The following is a 19,716-nucleotide window of genomic DNA, read 5'->3' as shown; positions in this document are numbered from 1 at the left end:
GAGAATCATTAGAACAAGTATTATATTTTCTGTTCCTTATGTAAATGAAATCATCTTAATCCAGGCCGATGTTGGCAGGAATGGTCACGTTTAAAATGGCTAAGATGTTTATGTGATGTGCAGCCGTCCCCCTATGTTGTCTCTGGAACATTCCAGAACATCCATCTCAATTCTCACTTGTTGACACCCTACCCTGTTTTGTGATTATTCTTGTTTGCATCAGAATTTTGAATCCACGTACCTGAGATGATACTTACGTATGCGTGTACACATGCATGTGTGTGCATGTGTGTATGCGTATGTATGTGCATGCACGCGTGCGTATGTGTATGTGTATATGCATGTATGTGTGCACGTGTGTGCATGTGTGCACGTGTGTGCATGTGTGTATGTGCATGTACGTATGCGTGCATGCATGTACACACATGTACACACGTACATGTTCATGTGTGCATGCACGTGCATGTGTACACGTGTATGCATGTACATGTATGAGCATATGTACACGTGTGGACATGTGTGTGTGTATGCATGTGTATGTGCACAGATAGGCCTTTTCCTTTCATACAGGCTATTTTGAGTATTGCTGTTAGGCAGTGACAACTTTCCATTTCCTCAGTCAGAAAATGGGTAGCTCATCATTAATAAGGATGAACATTCGATATCAGCAATCCCTAAAAACAATGGAAATTGTCATATTAAATAAATAAATACCAAAACAAAGATAGTGTTCTGTACCGTGTGTTTACATTGAACTTTCTTATAAACATTGGTATGAATGTTTCCCACTTATTGGAAATCACATGACTAGTTTAAGCTGAAACGTGGAATATTAATTCTGTCTTCAGATCACTTTTGCATATGTATGATTGATCTGTTCTGCTGTTCTGGAACCTCTGAAAACCACTCGGTCTTACCCTAGTTGGTGCCACAGTTGTGAGAATTCAGGGAAACAAGGTGTTTGCCAGTTTAAGTATTTTAGATGTCAAGCTGCCTCTTAACCTGCATCATAAACCAGTCTTAAAGAAAGACACAGTGTGACTTGTAGTGGATTATATCAGTTTTGTTTTCTGTGGCTGAATCATCACTCTACATTGTGAATTAATGTTATTTTTCAGCTCATCTTCATAATGCAGGGAGGTTCTCCAGTGTTGAGTGCAGGTTCAGTGAAAGCACTAACACTGTTACCACGGGCTTAAATGGACTTGTTTTCTGAGGCGATAACCCTGGAGTCAGGCATTCAGTGTCCGCCCATCACTTGGTTCCGAGTTCTCGGTCCCCTCTTGCTCTCCTCCCCCCACACCCTTGCTTCTGTCTTGTCTTCTTTTTGACTAATAGGCCCTCTGCAGATGGTGTGTTGGGGGCCGGGGTCTGCTGTGAGTCTTTGATAACCTTGGGAAAGAACTTTTTCTTTGGAGCAAGACCCCTCTCAATAAACTTTCAGTAGCCCAACTATCGTCTGTTGTGTGAACTATTCGTGGAAAATGCTCAGCATTTTTCCTTGGATTCTGGCTGATCTTTCTCCACCTGCCAATTTCTCCTCAGTTTGCCGTGTCTGTACCGTCACCAACCCCGTTCCAGCCGCGGTTACATGTAAAGTAATTGAAGCAGAGCTCTGCAGATGAGAGAGTGTGTGTCGCCCCCCGAGTTCCCTTCCTAGCCTCTGAGTGTGAGTTGTGTTTTGTTCCGAGGGATGACTCTGAGGCTCCTGGCCCCTGTTTTGGAGCACCCCACACCAAAGTGGGTGTAAAATGAAAAAAGGGTTTAAGCTGTATTATTGTAATTCATGGAGCAGATGATAAAGATGCTTGAATCTGAACAGCAGCTGAAAATGAGGACATGTTACCAGTTTGGATGTTGGATGACCTTCTTGGAAAAAGCTTTTGTCATACTTTAGAAACTGTGCATGTGCTGTTTTCTATTTCATATTTAGAATCTGTACAGTATGTGTTGTATGAGCGTGTTGTGTTGTATGTGAGTGGCATGGGTTGTATGTGTGTTGTATGTGCATGTTGTGTTGAGTTGCATGTATTGTATGTTCGAGTGTTATGTGTTGTATGAGTGTGTTGTACATGTATTTGTTAGTTGTATGTTTTGTATGTTGTATGAGTGTTGTGTTGTATGAATGTTGTGTGTTGTATGAGTGTTGTATGTGTATGTTGTATGAGTTGCATGTATTGCATGTTGTATGGGTTGTATGTTGTATGAGTGTGTTGTACGTGTTTGTGAGTTCCATGTGTTGTATGTTGTATGAGTGTTGTGTGTTGTGAGTGCCTTGTACATGTATTTTTGTTGTTGCATGTGTTGTATGTTGTGTTATATGTTGTATGTTGTATGAGTGTGTTGTACATGCATATTGTGTTGTGAGTTGCATGTGTTGTATGAGTGTGTTGTATGTGTATATTGTGAGTTGCATGTATTATGTGTATGCAATACACATATATGTTGTATGAGTGTTGTGTTGTATATATGTTGTATGTTGTGTTGTGCATGTTGTGTTGTGCGTGAATTGCATGTGTCGTATGTGTTGTATGACTGTTGTATGTGTATGTTGTGTTGTGAGTTGCATGTATTGTGTGTATGTTGTATGAGTGTTGTGTTGTATGAGTGTTAAACATGCATGTTGTGTTGTGAGTTGTGTGTGTGTGTGGTACGTGTATGTTGTGTTGAATGTGAGTTGCATGTGTTGCACATGTGCTGTATGAGTGTGTTGTATGTGTATGTTGTGAGTTGCATGTATTGTATGTTGTATGTGTTGTGTTGTATGAGTGTATTGTATGTGCCTGTTGTGAGTTGTGTATGTTGTTTTGTATGAGTGTTGTGTGTTGTATGTGTGTTGTATGTGCATGTTTTATGAGTTGTGTTTGTGCTGTATGAGTGCATTGTACATGCGTGTTGTGTTGTATGTGTTACATGTGCTGTATGCGTGTATGTGTTGTATGTACGTGTTGTGTTGTGAGTTGCATGTATTGGGTATGTGTTGTATGAGTGTGTTATAAATGCATATTGTGTTGTGAGTAGCATATATTGGGTATGTGTTGTATAGGTTGCATGTGTTGTGTGTGTGTTGTGTGTTGTCAGTGTTGTATGTGTTGTATGAGTACACTGTACATGCATGTTGTGTTGTATGTGAGTTGCATGTTGTCAGTGTGTGCGTTGTGAGAGGCGGGGGCATCCACATGACTGCTCCTCAGCAAGTCCTGCCTTGCAGCCCCTTCTGAGCGTGCGTCCTCCCGAGTAGCCTAGAAGCAGCAGCATGTTTGCCTCTGCCCCTCCCCAGGAGGCCTCAGCCAGGTCCTGTGCTCAGCCTGCCGTGGGCCATCTGCCTCTCTTGTCTCTCTCTCGTCGTCCTCCTGCGCCTCCTCCCAGTCCTGAGTAGCTGGGATTACAGGTGCCTGCCACCACGTCCGGCTAGTTTTTGTATTATTAGTAGGGATGGGGTTTCACCATGCTGGCCAGGCTGGTCTTGAACTCCTGACCTCACGTCATCCGCCTGCCTCGGCCTTCCAAGGTGTTGGGATTACAGGCATGAACCACCGCACCTGGTCCGTCTGCCTTTTAGTTACAACCTGTGTGTTTTCTGTTTTAAATTTCATTTTTCCAGGTCAGAGCAGTAGTTTCTTTTTCGTGGTGTTGCTGTGAATGTCTGTTATGATTAGGAGACTGGGTAGGTGCCCTCTCCCTGGTGCCTGGCTCTTTCAGATGAGGTGGGGGTCAGCTTGGCTGCTTCTGATTTTGGGAGGCGCACTGCTTCTTGGGGCAGCTTGCCGGCCGGGGGCTGCCTGTGGTATTTCCTGGGGAGCTACATCTGTCCCCGTAGGCCTGGGGAAGTAGGCGGGCCCTGACTACACGCCTCAACACACGTGCCTTCCACTAGCCCCCAGGCCCACGTCCAGACCCCAGCTGCGTCCTGTGGTAGCCTGTTCAGCTGCTGCCACCACGGCTATTGAACTTTTAATACCTGTGCGCAGACAGGCCACGGGCAGACAGGCCACGGGCCGACCTCGTGGCTTTGCTTACCCCCAGTTCTATGTTACCTGTGTGCGGAAACCGGCTGCTCCCAGAGTCCTGCAGGCTTGGTTTCCCCGGCCCCGACTCAGGCCACAGGATCTCAGTCTTGGGTGATTCTGCTGCCGCGGGCCGGGCTCTGGGTGCCAGCGGGTTCCCCACGCGCGTGTTACTCTTGTGTTCACATCAGTGCGGGAGGGCGGTGAGGGAGGGAGGCGGGGACGCTCTGGATTCTTCTCCCTGCTCACCAGCTCTGAACGCAGACCAGCCGTTCGCCTCGTTTGCTTTTCCAGGGATGTTGTGAGTCTTTCGTGGGTAGGGAGTGATGCCCTTTGCTTTCTTCTCGCTTTCCCGGTAGGTGCTGAAGGAATAATTAATAATAAGGCCAGTTCGGAGAAAACAAAAACTCACAATTACATATGTTACCTGGACTCGTATTATTGCAGATAGCCCTTCTTTCCCACGAATTCACAGCCGCTCTTCCTTCCTCCACCGTAGCCACGCGTGGAGGGAGAGCTGCGGGACCTGGGCCTGTCCAGGGTGCTGCCGGCCTGCGTCGGTGACGGCCAGCGCTGAGAAGTTAGTGCACCCCATAAGCGCCACAGCAAAGACTTCGACGTCTGTTGGGGGAGGAAAAGCGCTTCTTTGAGTGATTTCCACTTGATTATTTACCTCTTATCAGCAGATTGTGTGGAAGGATGAGTGAATTCAGTGTAAGATTTATGGAGTGTTCCTGTAAGAGATAAGCCTGGCTCTTGTTTTCCTTTCTATCTCCTATATTTCATCGGGTTCGTTTGATTGATGTGTTTTGTTTTGGGAAAGCCGCTGAGGAGGAGTCACGTGAGTCTTTGCTCAGGGATTTTCCAGTGTGGGAATCTGGCGCTGTGGTTTCGCGTAGCGTTTGGTTCTGGAGGGTGGAGGACGATGTCCCAGTCCGCGTGTGCCTCGTCACGTGGCGGCGAAAGCATGGATTCCACGAGTCTTTTGCTAGAGAAAATCCAGGCGCTCCCAACCAACTGTGTGTGCTTTCCTTTTAGAAATGTCTCTAACTCATATACTGGACTTAGAGTTTATTTAGTGTTTCTTATGTGAAGTTTCCTGGAACTACTGAAAATATTTTCCATGCTAGATGATCGCGTTACTGGACTCACACAATTAAAACTTTTTCTTTAGATTACATAATTATTTATTACCTATCCTCCGTTTTTCTTTTCAGTTAAAAAAGCACCACCTAGAACAATGTCCTAATGATGCCACCATGATTAGTGTTAGAATTTAGCTGTAGAGTGAGGTTAATAATGAATTAACAATCACTAGTATATAATATAAAGCACGGTTAAGGTATATATGTATATTTTATGAACCATCCAAAGTAAAAAATAAATTAGGGTCAAGAGAACTTACAGGTGCAGAAGTGTTATTTTTATTTTGTGTTTTATTCAGGAAATTTAAATCTTTAAAGCTGTTTTTGTTTTGTTTTGTTTTTTTTTTTTAAATTTCAAGGTCAACTCCAACAGAATTGATCTGTTCCTCAGCAGACCTAGGGGAGAGTACAGGTGCTGAACAGACCTGGGTATCTGCTAGTCGCGATTCAGTAGATATTTTCTTGTTAGTTGGTAATTAAAACATCGTTATAAAGGTTTTAATGTACTTTTTGAGCTTTATTACTATATATTCCTTCAGGAGTCTGTGAGAACTCTCTACTTTGTTTTTTCCCGTCTATTTAGTATTAAGTTAGGAGTTTTAATTCCTTCTACCCTGGTATTTATTTAAAAATTCCCTATATATTTGTAGATATATATTTGGTGCATTTTAAAATGCTCGATACATTAACATTTTAAAATATCAAAAATATTTCAGAATATACATTTTTTAAAATGTAAAAAGTAACAGTATAAAAAATTGAGATACATAAATTTTAAAAAATCATCCTTACAACTCTTAGTACCAATGATTTCTCTATAGCATTGTAACGTTGATTAACCCGGACATACAACAATGATCAATAGTGTTAATGTGTTGAGTGTATAACTGGGCTTGTGTGTGTCATTTTATTGGATGATTTATTAACCACATGAAACAGCCAGTGTTACGGAAAGGGACGTTTGAGGTTTAAAGCCTTGCCTGGGTCCCGCTGGGGGTGAGGTGGGTGTGGGCCTACCCAGGACTGCTGATAACAGAACCCAGTGGACTTGGTGATTTTTAGTCAAGAACTCACAGAATTTCGGTGCATCTCCCCAAACCATTCCTTCTTTTCTCTCTCCTGGAGCAAAAGAGAATTGTTAGGTTCACGTGTTGTGTCTTGTGAAGGTTTATCGATTGCAAGACCCCAGAATTTGCAAAAAAGGCAGATGGGAGTTTCTGTGTGGAGATACCCTGAGCTACGTTGAAAACACTGGATCCTTTGTGTCCGGGGCTTTTCCCCTTGGCACTACGGATGCTCTGGCCCAGAGGAGCCTTTGTGGGAGGCTGTCCTCGGTGCCTGCGGTGCTGAGTGTCATCCCTGCCTCCCACCCTCTGGTGTGGCCTCCCGGAGCCCTTGTGGGGAGCATTTGTGGGGAGGAGGCCGTCCTCGGTGCCTGAGGTGTTGAGTGTCGCCCCTGCCTCCCACCCTCTGGTGTGGCCTCCCGGAGCCCTTGTGGGGAGGAGGCTGTCCTTGGCATCTGCGGTGCTGAGCGTCAGACCCCTGCTGTCCACCCTCTGGTGCCATCAGCATCCCTCCTCCCAGTAGAATCGCCCCTGCTTGAGAGCCGCTGCCTTAAGTGGTGGCGTGAGACGTGCAGGTTTGCGTTTCTTCATTAGGAGTTTTAAATTTCTGAAAATCTAGTTGTGATGACTATGAAACATACCTGGATGTGGACCTTCGAGTAGACAAGCTTCCGGATGTGTCATGGCACACACATTTCAACCTGCCCAGGCGTAAATCCGCGTACAACTTTATTTCTCAGACATCTCAGCCTTTTCGAGGCACGGCTCCTGCTGTCTTTGCGTAGCTACTTATGCCTCTAAATGCTTCTGTGTGCTGGAAGCTGCTGTCCTGTCCCTGCTTCCTGGGATGCAGGGCTGTGGAATTTCTGCTGTGTTCCACGAAGGGTTAAAGCATTCCAGGGAAGGAGATTCTGAGATCTCCCTTTTTTTTTTTTTTTTTTTTAGTTATACTTTAAGTTTTAGGGTACATGTGCACATTGTGCAGGTTAGTTACATATGTATACATGTGCCATGCTGGTGCGCTGCACCCACTAACTCGTCGAGCTCTCCCTTTCTAAAGACACTTTTAGTCAGGGAAGTGCTTTCCAGCCATGTCCGTCTGTTCTCTCCTGGGATGGACAGGGCAGCTACTGTCCCTGTTCCCGAGCCTCAAAAGCCGTTACGAAGTTCCATCCAGGCCTTTAATTTCCCGATCCTATTTCAGCTGATCTCAGCCTTCCCTTGTAGATCTTTCTATTCATTTAGTTGGCATCCTTGCTTTCTTGTACCATCTCCCAGTTTTCCACAGTTTATTTGCACTGGACATAGAATTACAACAGAAACTCACCCATGCTGAGGTAGGGCTGCCCCAGGGATCTCCCCCTCTGCAGACCAGGCTGCCCACTGGAGAGTGGTATCACTGGGTCACGGTCACCATCTGCCCCAGCAGGGTCCAGAGTGTTTAGAGTCTTTCCTGGACATAGAAACCCTTTTGTGTGACGTTCAGATAAAACCAATCACCATGTTCTGTTAATCAAAGAGGTCGGAGCTGAGAACCATTAGCATACATCCACCTCTCCCGAGAGTGTTCACGCCTCTTCCACGTGGGGCTAGGCTGCTGCTGAGTGTGGTTCTGCTGGCTGTGGGTGTGGCCTCTTTCCTCAACCACAGCCATCGCAGGCCTGCCACAGTTTTGGTTCTTCTAAAAGAGAATAGGCAACACAAGCGAAATAAGATAAGTTAGATTTGAAACCTTTAAAAATTATTTCCTCAAACATTGTATATATTTTCTGCCCATACCTAATTTGATAACAATTTTAAAAAGATTAAAAAGAAAAAAAATTCCCCCATATCAAGTCTTTGAAAGGCATCCAACTTAGTTTTCATCCAATCAATTACTCTCTCTTTGGAGTCATATTTTATTGGTTTAAGTAATGTGTAACAAGTACACTGGCATAAACAGATTTAGGAGCAAACACAGCTGCTTCATGATTAGCGTTCAGCTCGCGGGGCCCAGCTGTGGGGGTGCAGCCTGTGCCTGCCTGTGTGCCAATAGGGCTGGTCACCTTGAGCATCTAGGAGTGTCTGGGTGAGTGAGGTCTGGGCAAGGCAGCATCCATACACCTGCGTAGTTCTCACTTTGTCTGCGTTATCTGGCAATGCCACAAAATTATCAAGTAAGTGTTCTCCAAGTGCGTATTCACTTAGCGTTTGGAAAGTTCATAGGTACCTCATACAGCACCTTCAGGAGGAGCTAGGAGCCCAGGAATGAGAGCAGGTGTGAGGCCTGTACTCTTTGTGTATAGATAAAATATGCATGTGCCTATCTGAGGGCAGAAAGTTAGATTGGGGTCAGAATGTGGAAGTCCTTACCTGTCAGATACTAGGAAGCCACTGAGGGCTTCGGAGAGAATTGTGCTCTGATGTGCGGTATGCCGTGGAGCCACGGGGGACAGGCCAGGCTCATGCGGGGCACTCGCCATGGCGAGAGGAGGAAAGAAGGCAGCCAGTGAGCTGAGCGATTCAGTGCCTGGGTCAGGAGGGGAAGAGGGAGTGCAGGAAGGCAGATGAAGCTGTGAGTCTACACCCTGAGGTCGACGTTGTGCTTTGCTGGAAATCAGGAGGAGAAGCAAGTGTGGACCTGATTCAGAGATACTTAGAGACACCACCACAAGCTGCGAGTTTGGAAATATGGAAGGAGGCTTGGGGAAAATCCGGACCGGGGTGGATTTGGGAGCCTCCTACATAGAAGTGCAGGTCAAGGAGCCAGAGTGTGAGGCGTGCATGTCGGGAGAGAGGAGGCCAAAGGAAAGCCCACATTTGGAAATGGAGGAAGGGTTGGAAGACCCAGAAAAGGCCCTGCTTAGAGTCCAGAGAAGAGCTGCACGGTGCAGGTCACTAAAGCCCAGAGCCGAGAGTTTCCAGGACAAAGTCCCAAGTGTTGTTGAAAACCAGGGGGTGGGACTCCAACTGGAACCAGCGAGGGGAGCCTGGTGGCCCTGATTCCTGAGAGCAGCCAGAGCCTGGGGGTCATGGCGGAAGTGGGTGAGAAGCGCAGGGAGCAGGTGGAGATGGTCCTTCGAGGCCTGGAGCTTCACACGGGCAGCCAGCCGTGGACCAAGACACAGCTGGGGAGGGGCCTGAACCCAGAGTGTCTCCAGGTGGAGGAGGGAGCCAGGAAGGGCAAAGGTACACGGAAGAAAGGGGGCAGGCATGGAGCCAGGTCCCCAGGGAGGCTGCAGTCTTCTCTGTCTGTTCAGGGACTGGTTGTTGGTTATTCTGAGTTCTCAAAGTCATCCACTCGGTGCAGTCCAGAGAAAGATCCCAGGGGCCTCAAGCCTGGAGCAGGCCTTGTGCTTTTCCGAACACTGTGCGTGTTGACTCAGGGTTACTGTCAATGGCTAATTCTAGTGTGTCTTTTGTTGAAGTCTGCAGAAAAGCCTCAACCAGCACCAGCTTTTGAAGGACTTACAAAACTTGTGTTCTTCTGATTCTGGGATTTTTGCCTGAAATGCCTCGTATATTTTTGGCTAGGTGTTGTTAGCACTTGTGTTACGGCATTTGGAGCTCTGTATTTTTGTGATGTGCTAGCTGTGAGGAGGTTTAAAATTAGATTCCTAGAAATCAGGTTATAGGAGCTCTCGGCCACGCTTCGTGGGTTATGTTTTGACACCTCATAGTGGATCCCGTTGCGGTGGCTATTCTTAGTATTTGTGGAACACCTGACTCGTGATGCTAGGAGAATGTTATTTGTTTTCTTTGTAAGCCTAAAGTCTAATGACCTTGTAGAGTCTTTATACCCGTCTCTTATGAATCAGCTTTAGTATGCTTGAAAAAGTCCTCGTTGTGCCCTTGAAAAGCAGGTGCACATTTTAAAAGTCATCCTTTTAAAATCCTTTTCTCCAGTCTGTGCCCTTTGTCTGTTTCGTTTCCTTCACTGCAACATCATGTAACAGGGACAAGAGCTAGAATCTGTTTCATACACAGAGCTTGAAACAGGGACAAGGGCTGCAATCTCCGTTTCATACACAGAGCTTGAAACAGGGACAAGGGCTAGAATCTCCGTTTCATACACAGAGCTTGAAACAGGGACAAGGGCTAGAATCTCTGTTTCATACACAGAGCTTGAAACAGGGACGAGGGCTAGAATCTCTGTTTCATACACAGAGCTTGAAACAGGGACAAGGGCTAGAATCTCTGTTTCATACACAGAGCTGAACTGGGCTGAGCGACCTGCTCTGCTGACGTCTGTTTCTGTCATGAAAGGGAACCTAGGCCTCTTGAGTTTTCCTTTTGTACATTTTCAAAAAGATTATTTTTTCCTCTCTCTGGTCCGTTCCACTGTGGGATTCTCTCCTAAGGCTGTTTCTTTGCCTTCCATTTTGACAACTATGATTTAGTTTCCGAGATGATGAAAGGGTAGTGAAAAGGCCCGGGAAAGAGAAGGCAGGAAGGGAAGGAATTATCTCATGATTTTAGTCAGAAGGAAATCACTCAGACAGAAACGCTTTTACAAGTGGTCAGATCCCGGGAAGTGGGATTGAATAAGTGGCATCGTATCACACAACCCTGTTTTACATTCTTGCTGTTGCCAGGGGTAACGAAAAGAACGAGTATATTCATTCCGAGGTCAAATATATATCTTTGCTGACTCTGACTATAATTAGCAGAATTCGTTCAATTCAAGTTTGAGAATACCTTTACAGAAGAGGGTCTTCAGGCATGTGTGCCTATTTCTATTCGTATGTTCACATGTATTTGAGTATGAATGTGTGTATGTGTGCTGTGTGTGAGACCTCATTATTTGAAATCAAGAAATGTGCAGTAAAGTAGAGTTTATTAATTACAAGAAGTTACATTTGGGGGATAAACCACTTTGTATAGAATTGAATAATGGGGTCTTTGAGGGGTGTATATTTGTATGTGGGTTTGCATTTGTGTGTATGAAAGTGTGTATTGCATGTACATGTGTTGTGCATGTATGTGTCTTTGTACTGTACAGATGCATGCATGTGTATATGTGTGCATGTGTATTTGTGTTGTATGTGTGTGTGCATGTGTTACATGTTTAGGCATGACATCACACACATGTGCAAGTATGCATGCATGGATGCTTGTGTGTATATAGTTATAAATGTATATGTGTGCATGTCATGTGTATGCATTTACATATGTTTGTGTGTGCCAGAATGTATATGCATGAACGTGTATGTATATGCGTGTTTGAGTGTTGTATGTGCATGTATGTGTTACGTGTTGGTATTACGAATGTGATTACGTGAATGTGTGTGCATGTGTGAATGTGTGTATTGCATGTGTGTGTGTGAGATATGTGTCTGTGCATGCATGCATGCATGTGCACATTTGATTTGTGAGTCCTCTCTGGGAGGGCCATGTTCCTGGAGAGAGTGCATGGGATCCTCCGCTGTCCTCTCAGGGAGAGAGATATTGTAAAGGTTCGAGCCATTAGGTAAACACGCCTGATGTTCTATAAAATATATATTTACATATACCATTGGGGTTAAATATATGTTAAATGGGTGCAAAGCTGTTATATTGCATTAAAAGTCATGTTAATACTTTCTTGTTAAAGGCTTTGTGAATGATTTCCTGTACATGAGACATAATACACCACACAGAATTACAGTGGGTCAGTGGTGATATTTGCCAGGAGGTCTGGCTAATGATTGGTATTTCTAGTTGCAGACATGCAGTTTGAGCTTTTCTGGACTTAGAGGAGGGTCACTGACTGCCCACTGAATGATGCCAGCATCTCTGCCTCGTTCTGTCGGCTTCATCCAGAGCTGGGACAGCTGCTCTCAGATGGATTGTAGTTTTCTCTCCATAAAGATCTGCAGCATTTGTTAGCAGTCCCGTAGCAGACCCAGCGGCAGGTCCAGGGTCAGGTCCAGGGACAGGTCCAAGGGCAGGTCCAGGGTCAGGTCCAGCGGCAGGTCCAGCGGCACGTCCAGGGACAGGTCCAGCGGCACGTCCAGGGACAGGTCCAGGGGCAGGTCCAGGGACAGGTCCAGCATCAGGTCCAGCGGCAGGTCCAGGGTCAAGTCCAGCGGCAGGTCCAGCGGCAGGTCCAGCGTCAGGTCCAGGGACAGGTCCAGCATCAGGTCCAGCGGCAGGTCCAGTGGCAGGTCCAGCGGCAGGTCCAGTGGCAGCTCCAGCCAACTTCCCACGTGGCCCATGTGAAAATGTATCCACTCCCTTGCATTTTTTGAAGCAGTAGTTATTAGTAGAGCCTACTGCCATTTCTCCTTGAGTTCCTCACAGTGGATGTTAAGCATTTGCTTTATTAAAGCAAAGTTCCATGCTCTTTGTGCTAAGTCACCTCTGCCTTTCTGTGAGAGGCTAGAATTGGGATCGACCCTCAGCTGTGCCAGAGCCTTGGTACCTGTCTCAGTTCTGGAATCTACTCTGTCCTTGTTGCCTTCCATTCACCGACAGCCGTCTGTCTTCCTGTCACTCCTTCAACACGGAGTCCAGCGGTGTGCACACAGGTGAGTCTGTGTGGATGCTGGTTTCGTAGGATCTTATCGGGACCTCACTCATCTTTTCACTAGGAAATCAGACACTGCAAAGGACTTACAGAAAAGCCCAAAGAAGCCGTATCGATAGAATCATAGAGACAGAATTCTATAACCATAGGAAACGGCATTGATTATCATGAAATGTGCCCTTACGTGTGGCATAGTAAAACATCACATTTGAATACCGCACTGGGTAAGAGCTTGGAAAAGAGATTATGAAAGTATAACTGGCTCTGCTCTTGTATAGTGGGACATGGTAAAGCGATGCCTGATACTGTATAGAATGGAACAAACAGGATAGAATTATACAGAGTAGTGCAGAATAGAACGAATAGTAGAGTGTTCAATAAGGTAGCATAGAGTAGAAGAAACAGTGTAACATTATATAGTATAGTGTACAATAGGAGAAATAGTATAGCGTTATATAGGGTAGCATAGAAGGAACAGTGTAACATTATATAGTATAGTGTACAATAGGACAAATAGTATAGCGTTATATAGGGTAGCATAGAATAGAAGAAACAGTGTAACATTATATAGTATAGTATACAATAGGACAAATAGTATAGCGTTATATAGGGTAGCATAGAATAGAAGGAAGTGTAACATTATATAGCATAGTATACAATAGGACAAATAGTATAGCGTTATATAGGGTAGCATAGAATAGAAGGAAGTGTAACATTATATAGTATAGTGTACAATAGGACAAATAGTATAGCGTTATATAGGGTAGCATAGAATAGAAGAAACAGTGTAACATTATATAGTATAGTATACAATAGGACAAATAGTATAGCGTTATATAGGGTAGCATAGAATAGAAGGAAGTGTAACGTTATATAGCATAGTATACAATAGGACAAATAGTATAGCGTTATATAGGGTAGCATAGAATAGAAGGAAGTGTAACATTATATAGTATAGTATACAATAGGACAAATAGTATAGCGTTATATAGGGTAGCATAGAATAGAAGGAAGTGTAACATTATATAGTATAGTATACAATAGGACAAATAGTATAGCGTTATATAGGGTAGCATAGAATAGAAGAAACAGTGTAACATTATATAGTATAATACAATAGGACAAATAGTATAGCGTTATATAGGGTAACATAGAATAGAAACTGTAACATATAGTATAGTGTACAATAGGACAAATAGTAGAGTGTTCTATAGGGTAGCATAGAATAGATGAAACAGTGTAACATTATATATATAGTATACAATAGGACAAATAGAGTGTTCTATAGGGTAGCATAGAATAGAAGAAACAGTGTAACATATAGTATAGTGTACAATAGGACAAATAGTATAGCGTTATATAGGATAGCATAGAATAGAAGAAATAGTGTAACATTATATAGTATAGTATACAATAGGACAAATAGTAGAGTGTTCTATAGGGTAGCATAGAATAGAAGAAACAGTGTAACATTATATAGTATAGTATACAATAGGACAAGTAGTATTACATAGTCTAGAATAGAACAAGTGGGATAGTATTGTATACAGTTGAACTAACGACGTAGTATTACATAGTATAATGTAGTCTAGATTAGAACACACAGCATGGTATTAATATTACATAGTGTGGTGTGGAATAGTAGAGTCGCAAAGCACAGAACAGAGAGGACAGTGACTATTACATAGCATAGTGTGGAATAGCAGAGTCGCATAGCACAGAACAGAGAGGACAGTGACTATTACATAGCGTAGTGTGGAATAGTAGAGTCGCATAGCACAGAACAGAGAGGGCAGTGACTATTACATAGCGTAGTGTGGAATAGTACAGTCGCATAGCACAGAACAGAGAGGACAGTGTTCTGTAGCACTGATGCAGGATTTTTGCTCTTTAGTTCAGCTGGGTCCGGGTTCTTGTCTCACAACCAGGAAGAAACAGGCACGCGGACATCGAAGAGTGAGTGCAGTAGAATTTATTAAGCGAAAAGGAAAGGTCTCAGCGAAAAGAGGGGTCCTGAGAGCAGGTTGCTGGTTGCCCCCTTCCCAGTTGACTACAAGGGCTTTTACATAGAAGCTGATGGGGCTGGGCTCCCTGTTTGCATAAGGAGCGAATTTCTGGTGGCTCCACCCCATTCCCCCATGTGTATGGGGGCCCTCAGTCTGCTGTGAGCATGTTTAGGCAAGCCCCATGAGCAAGTTCCCCTATCTGCACAAAACATGGGCTGGAGGCTGTCTGGGACCCTTCCCTTACTGTCTGCCTAAAGCAAGCTGGCTCTCCTTTCAGTATAGAAGAAAATAGTATAGAATAGAACAGATAGTACAGTATTATATAGTGTAGAATGAAACAGATAATATGGTATTGTAGAGAATGGAATAGTATAGAATAGAACAAACTGATCATAGTAGTGTAGTATAGAATAGTAGCCTCGCGCAGCACGGGGCAGTGTCGTGCTCCGTACTACAGAGTGTAGCCACCAGGAGAGCGTTCTTCAGTGGGGCATCACTGGCCCTTCATATTTCTTTGGTTCTATGAAAATGAGGACAGGGAGATAAGAGGGGGAGGAGGTTGGCTTTCTTACTTTTAAGGCACTCATTACTTCCTGGGGATCATTTGATGGTCCTCTTTGGTAGTGTTCTGTGAAGCAGTCTGTATACTCTGTAGGATGAAATGAGATGTTTTCTGTAAACAGTTGTCTCATGCCTGGCACATGGCAGAGCCTCCGTGGATCTTGCTGTTGTGAATACACTGATGACTTCTCTACAGTGCCCTCCACACTATAAATACTGTGCATTGTGGGAAGTCCGGGCCTTTTCAAAGGCTGGGTTTCATTTTAACAAAATTGGAAAGCCGTGCATGTTTGGAATGGCCAGATCATCCTGCACCTAAATGACTTCACCTGTCCAGCTGGGTACAGAAACGGGCTTCTGTCTCTTCTCCCTTTCTTTCATCTGGCAGTCTCTTCCGAGAAACCTTGACTTTGTTGTCAGAAAAACACTGATTAGCATGAGATCAGATAGCAGCTGTGAAGAATGAAAGCGCCACTAGCAAATCTCCGGCAGTGTCTGATAAGGAGAGATGCACCTCCCTGCGTGCTGGCAAGGTTTATGGAGCGGAATTCCCTGACGCCACTGCCCTCACTGCCTGCGCGTGCATCTGCTGTGGGGTCATTTCCTTATTGGACTTGGCTGGGGACCTCCTGAGGGGTGGATGGGTCAGGACTGGGTAATTTGGGGAAGGTATTCGTGGTGTTCCTGTTTGCAGTCTGTGTCCCAGTTGGAAGAGATGCTTTTAGTGCATCCATTAATCCAGACATGATTAGCAAGGGTGTCTCTCCCAGGTAAGAGTTGGTGCGTCTCTTCTGAGTGTCTTTCTCAAGTCTGTTACAAAGAGAACTTTGGTTTCTCAAGGTTTAAGAATTAATGTCAAAGAGCAATTTAGTATTCTTTTTGAGTCACCAGCCTTGCTGTGGATGATTGCTGAGTCCTCGGAGGTTAGGGCCACAGCACAATCGGTGCGCCGTCTGTTCCCCACCCTGGTGGAGACTTTCTCACCCAAAGAAATGTATTCTGTTAGCATGTCTCAATTAGAATATTTTAGTAGGAGACAGAGTTATGGCTCTTGTTTTAATTTGTAGTGGATGATTACTGTAGCAGGATCAAGGTTGAGACTTGCAGCGTAGCTCATGTAAAGCATTGATTATAAACACCCAAAATATATTGCCAGCTTCGTTGCCGTGGCTCCAAGGGACTAGGAATGCATATGTTGTTTTTTGTTATTATTTTTTATTTTTATTTTTGAAACAGAGTCTCGCTCTGTCACCCAGGCTGGAGTGCAGTGGTGTGATCTCAGCTCACTGCAACCTCCACTTCCAGGGTTCAAGCAGTTCTTGTGTCTCAGCCTCCCGAGTAGCTGGGATTACAGGCACCCGCCACCATGCCCAGCTAATTTTGTATTTTTAGTAGAGACGGGGTCTCACTGTGTTGGCCAGGCTGGTCTCAAACTCCTGACCTCAAACTCCTGACCTCAAGTGATCTGCCCACCTTGGCCTCCCAAAGTGCTGGCATTATAGGCATGAGCCACTGTGCCTGGCTGCCATGACCATTTTAAATGTGGCATTGAATATCTGCCTTTTTTTTTAAGGCAGTGCAGACGTCACCCCTCACACCTCTGTTCTGGGGCTGGTCTGGGCTGGCCAGGAGGGCTCCCAGGCTCGAGGCCGCGTCTGAAGTGTTGTTGGACAATGTGGAGCTGTGACCCCTTGGTCTTTGGGGACGTGGGGCACCTTGAGATGCCCACAGTCTTGCGAGGGTTTATGGCTCAGTGTGTGGCTGCCGCGAGGCAGCTGTGGGCGGGGAGGAAGGAGAGCAGGGTCCATCTGTCCTGGTGTGGAAAATGCCCAAGAAAGTCAAGAAATGGTACAAAAAATCATCATCTGCCCTGGTGCCATTTCTGTTTAAAAAAAAAAATCACTCTGCATGCGGTTCTGTGCTTGAGGAGGATAGAAAATACCTAGAAAGACGCACAAAGTGTTGTCATGGGGTCAGCACCGGGAAGTGGGATGGGAGGCTTGGGAGTGTGTGGAAAGGAGGACATGGTGTTATTTTGTTCTGTTTTATTTGGTAGAGCAAGTGATCAAAGTGAAGCTTGAGTGATTGGCGCAGCTCGGCCTGGCCATGGGTAGATCCCAGCATGTTCCGCCTCCCACTGCAGCTCCGTGTCTCGGTCACGGATAAGACAGGTGGCCTGAGGCTGTGGGCGGAGGAGGGGCAGCCCGGTGTCCCCAGCAGGTGATTGTCCAGGCTGTTCTTGGGCCAGCCTGAGGGAAGGGGCGGAGGAGAGCTGGGAGGGTGAACAGTGCACCGCCCCTCCCCGGGACTGGAACCCAGTTCTCAGCCTCGGGCTGGGAGGTGAGCCCAGGCTGCTGTCGATGGAGGAAGATGCCGTTGGGCTGGAGGAAGATGCCCTCAGGATGGAGGAAGATGCCAGTGGAGTTTGGTCAGCAGCCAGCGTGGTCTTTCCCGCAGGGGATACGCAGTGCGCCCACTTGCAGGAAAAACGCTGCTTTAGTTTTTGAATTTTGCTCATTCTGTTTATCGTGCTGTTCATGCTAAGATTTGGATATTGTTGGTAGGAATCAGTGTCAATTGCATACAGTTGACTCTCGTACCACACAAGCTTGAGCTTTGCGGGTCAACTTATATGTGGATTTTTTCAACCAAACTCAGGGAGAAAATACAGCGTTCCTGCCATGTGAAACGTGTGTCGGAGGGCCGACTCTGTACATGCAGGTTCGGCAGGTCCACTTGTGGGGCTTGAATGTGCCTGAATTTGGTGTCCATGGGGTCCTGGAACCGATTCCCTGAGTACAGCGAGGCCGTTTGCGGTAGCAGGTGGTTTCTTTTGTAGTTTACCCATTGGTTTCACCCCACACCATCTCTGTCATGCCGCAGCTGCTGCTGCTGATGACTGATGATCTGGGCGGGCGATGCCAGGCCCGCTCTCAGCTCAGGCCACTTCCTTGGAGAGACTTCTGTGCTAAGGGCACCATTTAGCAAAAGTCCAGATTTTGGGATACGGAAAATTCGGGGGACGTGAATTCACTCAAATAAATGTTCAAAGTTGGCCTCAGAGCCTTGTGTTCTTGTTTTATAAAAGACGCACCTTTTGGGGGAAATACTGCTTAACAACATTTAATTGGAAAGGCACTGAAACAAAGTTAAGCCTTTTTTGCATAATACCTTCCTCGTGGATACTGATTTTCATACAATTGTAACGTTACTCATACATTCTACTAAGTCTTCTGCTATTTTCTACTTAACAACTTAACATACTTGTTCATTCAGTCACGAGTTCGGTTGTTCCACAGTTTTCTGGGGCCTCCCTGGGACCTGAGCACAGTGCTGGGGATGCAAAAGTAGGTGGTTCCTGATGGGATCGTGTCCACGTTGGTGGCCCTGCTTGTAAGGAGTCCACGTTGGTGGGGGAGGCCGACTGGTGACCGGAACCCACGCTGTGACGCCATCATTGCTGTGATGCAGGTGAGGACAGGGTCTGTAGATACGCATGGAGGACGGTGGTCCCAGACCTGGGCAGGTGGAGGTGCCCCCGAGGCCCCCAGTGGACACTGACTGAGTGTGGCGAGAGCTGGCCAGGAGAGAATTTGGGAGGTGTGGGAGAGACAAGAGCAGGAGGGGTGGCAGGGGCTAGGATGGAAAGGGGCTTCTGCAGAAACGGGGGTTGGGGCCTGAGCCCTGGCACCGGGAGAGATGGAGAGAGGGCAGTGCCGGCTTTGGAAGAGAAACAGCCAGAGCTGTGTAGCCTCGGGGTCCTGCATGGACACACCCGCAGCTTCCCCCGTGAGGCCCACAAATCCCAGGGGGAGTTTGTGTTATGCCACGGACCTCTCACAAGTGGGGGCCGAGGCAGAACTGAGGACATCTGGGTTCTGTGGTGGATCAGCCAGGATTCTGGTTGCAAATTACAGAAAACAACTTAAACTTATGCAGGGAAGTGAGGGTGAGGAGGGGTCAGCCCAGAGCACTCTGGCCAGAAGCCATCTGGGCTCTAAGGCTGGGAGGCCCCTTGCCAGCTCATGTGCTGTGGAATGGCTTCCCCGCCTCCGGCCCTCGGCAGGTGGAAGGTGCTGCCTGGCAGCCCCTGCAAACAGAATGGACCCACGCCCCTCCTGGCTCTACATCCCATTCTCAGGGACACGGCTGTCATGGGGGGACCAGCTGGGGCAGGGGAAGAGTGTAGGGAACCCAGTAGAAGTGGCCGTGGACTCTCTTAGGAACGATAACCGGGTCACCTACCATAGATGAAGATGTTGTCAGCCTGCGTTCTTCTCGTGTTGGTCTGGGGCATGTGGCTGCCGTGGGCTGGCATTATCCACAGCACTGGTCTGGAGCTTGCAGTGGCTGTGGGCTGGCGTGGTCCACAGCCCCGGGCACCATGGTCTCTGGCCCTGAAATCGCGTCTGGTGCTGTGTCACCTCAGGCCAGCTGTCTCCTGAG

The 19,716-nt window shown here is 46.3% G+C and overlaps 1 protein-coding gene and 1 long non-coding RNA gene across 5 annotated transcripts in view; one reads left to right on the top strand and one right to left on the bottom strand.

Moving 5' to 3' along the window:
* The window catches only part of DIP2C (disco interacting protein 2 homolog C), a 419,803-nt gene that overhangs the window by 18,987 nt on the left and 381,100 nt on the right, over window positions 1–19,716 (top strand). The gene's annotated exons all lie outside the window — the stretch shown is intronic.
* The window catches only part of DIP2C-AS1 (DIP2C antisense RNA 1), a 2,602-nt gene continuing 186 nt past the window's right edge, over window positions 17,301–19,716 (bottom strand). Inside the window, exons 2-3 of the long non-coding RNA XR_008669180.2 lie at window positions 19,516–19,667; window positions 17,301–18,847 (exon numbers count right to left, since the gene is read on the bottom strand). This is a non-coding gene — a long non-coding RNA (DIP2C antisense RNA 1). The remainder of the gene's footprint in view (window positions 18,848–19,515; window positions 19,668–19,716) is intronic.

The sequence above is a fragment of the Gorilla gorilla genome, chromosome 8 (assembly GCF_029281585.2).
Source record: "Gorilla gorilla gorilla isolate KB3781 chromosome 8, NHGRI_mGorGor1-v2.1_pri, whole genome shotgun sequence".
Lineage (NCBI taxonomy): Eukaryota > Metazoa > Chordata > Mammalia > Primates > Hominidae > Gorilla > Gorilla gorilla.
This window is presented reverse-complemented; position numbering and strand designations above follow the sequence as displayed.